Genomic DNA, 9516 nt, shown 5'->3' on the forward strand with positions numbered 1-9516 from the left:
AAGGTCTGATTTTTGATCTCTAGGCATGTCCTTCAGTCAGGTCCAGTGGGGTACCATGCTCTGGCCCCAGAGTCTGTCCTTTGTACTCCCTCAGGGGCTCCCTGCTCTGCTCCATGGTTGCTCTGCCGCATGCCTTTAGAGGTTTGCCTCTGTGTCACGGGGTCAGTCCCGGCCAGTTCCGACACTGAGTCTCCAGTGTTGTCCTCTTTAGGGCCCTGGGCCATCAAGGGATGGCATGTCTCATAGTGGGATCAGCCATATTGTCCACTCTGTGCATTGGTTGTTCAGAATGGGGATATCGTCCTTCAGGCCTGGTCGGCCAGGATGTACTCCACTCTGTCTTCCTCCCACTTCATTTACTCCCATTTGCTCTGATCCGACATGCCTATCTCCCCTAGCTGTAGCTTCAGTGCCACCCTCTAAAGTAAATTCTTTTGGCGGGGGGGGGGGGGGCACAGTTGTCCATGTAGCTGGTATGGGGGCCAAGCCTCAGGCCCCTCCTCTGACTCCCCACTCCTTGCCAGCACACTACATTCGGCTGGCACTGGCTTTAAGTCTGGTCCCTCTTTCCCTTTGGAGACACAAACAATACACTCCCCTTGGGTGGGTCAGTGCCCTATTCCTCACCATACATCTTAAAAAAAAAATTCCCTTTTCCTCCCTCCCCACAAGCTTTTTCATTGGCTACCATATGTACACCTGGATTTGGTCTGGCACCTGCCATACTACCTGGACCTCACCCATGGAGTGTTTGTGTACAGTAGCTTTTTCCCTGTGCCCTTTTTGCTTTTACTTTTCTGTTCTTTCTTTTTATGTAGATATAAACTTACCTCAGCGGACTTATGTTATACTTGTCCTTTTGTGCTTGACTTACTTCAGTTAGCATAATTTCCTCCAGTTCTTCCCATGAGGTGATGTGCTTCGTGCGTTCATCACTGCTTTTTAGCGATGTATAGTACTCCATTGTATGTATGTACCACAGTTTTTTAATCCATCCATTGATGGAAATTTGGGTTGTTTCCAACTCCTTACAGTTGTGAACTGTGACTCAATGAACATTGGAGCACAGATGTCTGACCGTGGTTTGTTTCATGCCTCTTCTGGGTATAAGCCCAGTAGGGGGATTGCTCAGTCATATGGTAGCTCAATTTCCATCTGTTTTAGAAATCGCCAAGTTGATTTTCTTAGTGGCTGTACATACCTACAGGTCCACCAGCAGTGGATGAGAGTTCCTATCTCACCACAGCCCCTCCAACACTTGTTGCTTTCTGATTTTTGAATTTTGAATTTGGTTATCTTTGAGGGTGTTACTTCATAGTTGTTTTGATTTGCATTTCTTGTATGACTAATGGTCGGGAACATTTTCTCATATGTTTATTGCCATTCGGATTTCAGACTCTGTGAAACTTCTGTTCAGGTCCTTTTGCCCACATCCTTGGTGGGCAATTGGTTTTTCTCTTTTTGCAAGCTTTCAAAGTATTGTAGATTTTAGTAATATGATCTTTGTCTGATGTGACATTCCTAAAGATGTTTTCCCAGTCGCTGTACTCTCTTATTACTCTCGACGAATTCTTTCGAGGTACACAGGTGTTTTATCTTCAGTATATCCTCCTTGTTTATTTGTGACTCCTCTCTATTTGTGGCCTTCCCTATTTCTGATAGCCTATGTATTCCCTGTGCCAAGGCTCTCAGGTTTGTCCCAATTCCCTCATAAATGGCCCTAACTGTTTGGGGTTTTATCTCAAGGTCTGTGATCCACCTTGAGTTTATTCTTTTGCATGGAGTAAGGTAAGGGTCTTGCTTCATTTTTCTTCAGGTAGATATCCATTTTTTCCAGCATCATTTACTAAAGATGGCATCTGCTCCTGATTTAATATTTTTTGGACCCTTCTCAAAGATCAGTTGCCTGTATGCTGACATTTTTATTTCTTGGTCTTCAGCTCTTTTCCATTGGTCTGAATATCTGTCATTATGTCAGTACCACACTGTTTTGACTACTGTGGCCGTATAGTACGTGCTAAAGTCAGGTAGAGCAAACCCTCTGACTTTGTGCTTCTTCTTGAGGAGTTCTCTGCTAATTCTGGGCTTCTTCCCTCTCCATATGAAGTTGATAATCTGTTTTTCAAATTATTTGAAAAGGATGGTGATATTTGTATCATGATAACATTGAACTTATATAGTGCCTTGGGCAGAACTGACATCTTTACTATATTGAGTCTGCCAATTCACGAGAATGGGATATGCTTCCACTGTTGAGGTTACTCTTGATTTTTTGTAGTAGTGTTTTATAATTTGCCTCATACAAATCTTTCATTTTTCAGTCAAGTATATCCCTAGGTATTTCAGTTTGTGCTTGGCTATTGTAAAGGGTGCTACCTTTTTAGTCATCTCTTCTGTGATCTTGTCTGATGTGCAGAGCAGTCCAATAGACTTCTGTTTGTTGATTTTGTATCCTGCCACTCTTCCATATTCCTCTATTGCTTCCAACACTCCACTTGTGGAGTTTATGGGATTTCGATATATAGAATCATATCATCTGCGAATAATGATAATTTCATCTCTTCCTTCCCCAGATGAATACCTTTAATATCTTTCCTTTGTCTTATGTTGTTAGCTAGAACCTCCAGTATGATGTAAAATAGGAGTCGGGACAAGGGGCATCCTTGTCTGGTTCCCTTTTGCAGTGGAATCGTTTTCATCTTTTCTTCATTAATTACCACATTGGCTATTGGTTTTTCATATATGGCTTGCATAATATTGAGGAATTTTCCTTCTATTCCTATCTTCTTGAGTGGTTTAAACAGGAATGCGTGTTGGATGTTTTCAAATGCTTTTTCCTCATCTATTGATGTTATGTGGTTCTTATCATTTTTCCTGCCAATATGGCGAATAATACTGATGATTTTCGTATGTTGACCCATCCATGCATCCCTGGTATGAATCCCACTTGGTCACGGTGAATTCTTTTTAAATATTCTTTTGTATTCTATTGGTCAGTATTTCGTTAAGGATTTTGCATCAATGTTCATTAGGGATATTGGTCTGTAGTTCTCAATTCTTGTGGCATCTTTGCTCACTTTAGATATCAGAGTTAAACTAGCTTCATAGAAAGAGTTTGGGTGTTTTTTTCTATTTTTGGAAGAGTTTGTATAGGATTAGTGTCAGTTCTTCCCTGAATGCTTGTCAGAATTCTCCTGTGAAGCCATCTGGCCTGGGGGATGTTTTTGTTGGTAATCCCTTGATTACATGGTCTATTTCTTCCATTGCTATGGGTCTGTTGAGGTTCGTGACAACCATCTAGGATAGTCTAGGGAGGGATTGTTTTCCAAATATTTGTCCATGTCTTCAAAACTGTTGAATTCGTTAGCATATAGACCTTCATAGTACTGTGTAATTTTCCTTTTGATTTCAGTAGGGTACATTTCAATGCCCACTGTTTCATCCCTCATCCTTGCAAATGTTGTTTGTTCCTTCCTTTCTTTGGTTAGGTTTGCCAGAGGTCTATCCATTCTGTTAATTCTGCAAAGAACCAACTTTTAGTGGCATTAATTTTTTTCCATAGTTTTCTTGTTTTCCCTCTCCTGTATCTTGGCTCTGATTTTTATTATATCTATCCTCTTACTATTAGTGGGGTTGTTCTATTGACTCTTCTCTAATTGGTGTAAGTTTTGTACCATCATATCATCCCTGAGTCTCTCTTCTTTTTAAATGTGTGTATTTGTTGCTATCAACCTTCCTCTGATAATTGCCTTTGCTATATCCCACAGGTTTTGGTTTGTTGTATTTTCATTCTCATTGGTTTCTGGAAATGTCCTTATTTCATCTCTAATGTGGGTCAATGCCCACTCCATTTACAATAGGAAATTTTTCATCCTCCAATTGTTTGCCCTTGTTTTCTTCACCATCCTGTTAATTCCCAGCTTTATGGAGCAGTGACCAGAGACAGAGATGTCTGTATAACCTCTATGTGCTTGAATTTCCTCAAGTTCGTCTTGTGTCCCAGCATGTAGTCTATTTTAGAATATGTGCCACACCAGCCTGTGTGATCACGAGGTGCCAAAGGGATCAGATATAAGGCATCATCAGAACAAAAAATCTTACCATAGTGAATGAGGGGGGGGGGGGGAATACGGAGTGGAGACCCAAAGCCCATTTGTAGGAAGCTGAAGATCCCCTTACATGGGGTCTCAAGGAGGAGACAAACCAGACAGGGTGCAACATAACAACGCTGAAAAATACAACTTTCCTTAAGTTCCTAAATGCTTCCCCCCCACTATTATGATCCTAATTCTACCTTGCAGGTCTGGCTAGACCCGAGGATATACACTGGTACAGATAGGAACAAGAAACACAGGGAATCCAGGGCGAATTATCCATTCAGGACTAGTGGTGTGAGTGGCAATACTGGGAACACAGAGGGAGGTTGGGTTGGAAAGGGGGAACCAATGACAAGGATCTACATGTGACTTCCTTCCTGGGAGGTGTACAACAGAAAAGTGGGTGAAGGGAGACATCGGACAGGACAAGATATGACAAAATAATAATTAATAAATTATAAAGGGATCGTGAGGGAGGGGGGAGCAGGGAGGGAGGGGAAAAACGAGGACCTGATGCTAGGGGATTAAGTGGAGAGCAAATGTTTTGAGAATGATGAGGGCAATGAATGAACAAATGTGCTTTACACAATTTATGTATGTATGGATTGTGATAAGTGTTGTAAGACCCCCTAATAAAATGATTAATAAAAAGAATGTGGAAAATTCTGAAAATATCTATCAAGTCAAGTCGTCCAATTTTGCTATTTAGATCTGTAGCCTCCTTGCTAAGTCTTGTTCCCAATGATCTGTCTTTTTCAGAGTGGTGTATTAAAGTCACCAACTATAATTGTTGAGCCTGTTATCTCATTTTTTATATTTTGGAATGTTTGATTTACAAATTTTGCCGGTCCCTCATTAGGTGTATATATGTTTATTATGCTCACTGGTTCTTGGTCTGTTGTTCCCTTGAGCATTATATAGTGCCCCTCCTTGTCTCTTGTTATGGCCTGTATCTTGAGGTCAATTTGGTCAGATATTAATATCGCTACCCCTGCTATTTTTGCATTATCATTTGCTTGGTACATTTTCCTCCAGCCTTTAATTCTCAACCTGTTTTTGTCTGCAAGCTTGAGATGAGTCTTCTGGAGGCAGCAGACCAATGGGTTATGTTTCCTGAGCCATTCTGTTAGCCTCTGCTTTTTAATGCCTGGGTTCAGGCCATTGATATTCAGTGTTATTATATCCATCTTGTACCTTTTGTGTTGGATATTTTCCTATCTACCTTTCTTATCTGCTTGTGTTGTGTGTGTGGTTTATGTTTGTCTTCTTTCCACTATTGAGCTGATACTATGCTGGGGGCTGTTTCCTCTTTGCCACTATATGGGCAGAGTTGTTCTATGTAACGATCTCTTATTTGCCCTCGGTGAGTGTTGATCTTATGCCCATGCTGGATCAGCAAGGATCTTTTGTAGGACTGGGTTTCTTTTTATGTATTCTTTGAGGTTGTCCTTGTCTGAGAATACTCTTACTTCTCCATCTGTCTTAATAGATAATTTGGCTGGTTAAAGCTTTCCTGGGTTTGCATTGTTTTCCTTCAATCTTTGGAATATGTTACTCCATTCCCTCATTTTCTTCATCGTTTCCGCTGATAGGTATGAACATACTCTTATTGGGGTACCTTTATATGTGACTGTTTGCTTTTCCCTAGTTGCTTTTATCATCTAATTTTCCTCATAGTTGGATAATTTGACAATTATGTGTCTTGGTGATTCCTTCTTGGGATTCAGTCTGGCTGGTGTTCTTTCAGTCTCTTAAATGGTTGCCTGATTTTCATTTATTAAGCTTGGGAAGTTTTCCTCTAAGAATTCCCTTGCTATTTTCACTGTTGACTTCTTTGTTGTGTCTTGTTCCAGTAGTCCAATTATTCTAATATTGTTCCTTTTCACAACGTCAGATATGGCTCTCATGTTTTCTTCAGTTTCTTTGATTGTCTTATATGACTGCTTTTCCCATTTGCTGAGGTCTGCTTGGTTATCCTCTAGGTCACTGGTGTGATCCTCTGTCTCCTCAAGCCTATTGGCAAGGTCTGTGAATTTGTCACTGGATTTTGTTATTTCATCCCTTAACCCTTTGGTGCGTTGCCTTTATCTCCTCTATCATTTCATCTTTTTCTGCATTGCTTCCCTCATATTCTTTATGAATTCAAGCAGCATTCTGAAAATTTCATTTTGTGGCAGGTCAATATGTGCTTCTTCTATGCCCACCATTAGGTTCATGACTTCTTCTGACATTGTCTTCTGTTTTTCCTGATTTTTTGTTGAAGCTGTTAGAACTAGTTGCTGTTTATGTGTTGGTTAGAGGAGCCTGGAGCCCTCTTCCTGAGTCGAAGAGTCCTGGGTTCTCTTTTGGGGGATTCGTATGAGTACTTCTATGAACTATATGCCGGTAGCTGTACTGAGGGGTCAGGCTATCACTATATCTTCCTGTGGTTTCACTCTTATCCCAGCCATCCAGTATTCTGTTCTTTGGAATGTGTGTTGGATATTCCTCTCATTTGATGCTGGTCGGATTGTTGTGGGCCCATGATGGCATTGCTTCCCTGACCGATGTCTAAGTAGGCTTCACGGTTCTTAGAGCACCTCAGCTGGCATGTGGTGTTTTCCTCTACAACTGGAGTGCTGAGGAGAGTTTGTCGGTATACCCTCCTTTGTGTAGAGCTCTGTAGCTGTCAGGGAAATTACCGTAGACAGAGAGATCGCCTTGGAATTTGGGTGGATATTCCCGCAGTAGCGTGGAGCCCACTAGTGATGGTCAGGTGTTTCCCCCAGGCACTTGTTTGGCCTCAGGATTTAGGCTGGGGATGCACCCAGTTTTCAGAGGGGAACCCCCAGCTGCTTGGTGTGTGGAAGAGGACCGCTGTGAATTCCCCAACTGCTTGCCAGGCCAATAAATGCGGTGGGAGTTACCTCAGTTGGGCCTTCAGAGTTGCCCTAGGCAGAGGTGAGTGGACTGGAGGCTGCTAGTGTCTTTTGAAAAGGAAAGAGAGTGAAATGAGAAGAAAAAGAGAGAAAGAAGAAGACACAGACTGGAGCAACAATGCCAAGCAAACTGACATCCACCTACCAACATACAACTAAAATGCACAGAGTAAACAAAAGGGAAAACAGTAAAAAAAAGAAAGAAAATTAAACAACAAAAAAGACAACTGAATCTGTTGAAGCTGTGGTATGAGAGATAGATGAGCTAGGAGAATATGAGAAAAGAAGAAACAGTGAATGAAGTACACAAAGAAAGAAAGAAAAAGAAGAAAAAAAGAAAGAAAGAGAAAGAGGGAAAATTAAAAATTTGAAAAAGAAATTGCTGACCTCATGCTGTGCTGTGTAGCAATGACTCGTCCTGTGTGTAGCTCTGTCTTAGTGGTCAGGCTGCCCACTGGTTGGGCAGAGTTGCCCTAGGCAGAGGGTAGGGGTATGGGAACCATCAGTGGCATGTGAAAGGAATGAGAGGGAGAAGAGAGAATCATACAAGCAGAGCCAGAAGCAAAGAGAACAAAGAATGATACAGGCAAGAAAGAAAAAGGAGAAAGAGAAAGAAGGGGAAAAAAACTCAAGTGTGTTCACTAAGATTGGCTGTGATGGTAAAAAGGGAAGAGAGAGAGAAGGAGGAAATAATGAATAAAGAGATAGCTGATCCTTGATTGCTTTAATGTGGGGCCAGAAGGGTTTAGACTCTGCCCCACAATGGCAGGTTGGTGTGCCCTTTTAATTCAGGGACCCCGTGGTGCTGGGTAGAATTGCCCTAGTTGATGAGATGCCTTAGAGGTCCTACGGAGGTTTCCTCAGCAGCACAGCGCGGTGTAGGTGCTTGTCCCAGCTGCCTTGTGTGGTGTACAGCACTCTCATGAAGGGCAGGCTGGAGTTCCTCCTGCTATTTGGGTTGATTTGCCCTAAGCAGAGGGTAGTGACCCAAAAGTTAGTGGTGGCATATGATAGGAGAGAGTGGGAGAGAAGAGGAGAAAGAGGGGAAAAGAGAAAAAGACGGAAAAAGAAGAAAGAGAGAAAAAAACCAACACAAAGCTTGTTGAAACTGACTGTGGTGGGAAAGGTAGAAGGGCTAGTGAATAAATTGAGAAGAAATAGAGTAGGTAAGGAGATAACTGAGACTTGATCACCTATCCGTGAGGCTAGAGGATTTCTAACTCTTCCTCAAGGTAGCGGGGTGGTGTATCCATTTGATGTAGGGTTTCACAGATGCTGTGTGGGATTACTTTCAAAGGCAAGATCGTACCCATGGTCAGGCATCAGTTGAGTGCTGGAGTTCATTGGTATACCTGCCTTGTTCTGTATGTAGCACTGCAGCAGGCGCGTGGGTCAGGGTGTTTCGATAGCCCTGTCTTGGGCCAGGACAGAAAGGACCTCCCCAGTTATACGTAGAATCACTGAGACGGAAGCTGGGCTTATTGTCCTATCTAGACTGCTGGTGCCCTACTAGATCAGAGGATTTTAATTTTTATCCCCCTGGCCAGCTAGAATAGAATCAATTTAAATGGTCTCCCACAGTCTAAGGGCTGCAGGTCTGTGCTGTGTGAAGCTGACACTTGCTACAGTGGGTCTTTGTTATGCAAAAAGCCGCCTGGCCCTGTAGCTGAGTTCTGGCATTCCTTACCTAGGCTTCTTCTTCTGCTGATGTATGTTAAGGCCCCCGCCCCATGTGTTCCTTGTAGCTGAGCGACAAGACTGGGGGTTGAGTTTTTAACCAATAATATATATTTCAGTCTTTTTTTATATTATCCTTGTGATGTGCTCTGATTTGGGGGCTGTCAGGCTGACTTCCAGAGGGGGAGATCCAGCCTATCAGAGGGTTTGGTTCCTTCTCAGCCACTTGGAACTGAATTCGCTCCCTGGAATCTGACTATCTGCCTATTTTCTTCCACACCAAGATCTACTACAGGTAAAAATCGTTTTCTTCTTCTCTAATTTATGACTACTCACCACCGCCACTCCCCAGGCTGTGAGCTCAAGGCAGCCAACAGCGTGGAGAGCTCCAGTGTGGGGTTCTCCTCGTGTCTGGGATTCTGTCCCCTTTAGGACATCAGCCTGGAGAAATTGCTGCTCCTGGCAAGGGCTCAGCTGGCTCCCGTGGGATCGCCAACCCTAGAGCACTTTAAAGCGTTCTTGGTTTGCTTTGTGAGTGGAAATCACACACAAAAAAGGAGAGACCCTAGTATTCTAATTTCAGGACTCCACCTCCCCGTTGTCTTCACCTTACCTCCCAATTTTCTGGTCTGGCAGCAGGCGCTCCGGATGGGTGAGTGCTATTGAGTCACCATTTCCCCCTGGAGTCCACCCACCAATTTCTAATGAATGGTTTGCTATTGGAGGAGCCAAGCTGAAGACAAACACATTTTGAGTAAGGTGCCATGTCACACCAGAGTTCTGAAGGGTCTAATAATGGAGTTGGAAGGGACCAAGCCAAAATG

This window comes from Tenrec ecaudatus, chromosome 7 (assembly GCF_050624435.1).
Source record: "Tenrec ecaudatus isolate mTenEca1 chromosome 7, mTenEca1.hap1, whole genome shotgun sequence".
In the NCBI taxonomy this organism is placed as follows: domain Eukaryota; kingdom Metazoa; phylum Chordata; class Mammalia; order Afrosoricida; family Tenrecidae; genus Tenrec; species Tenrec ecaudatus.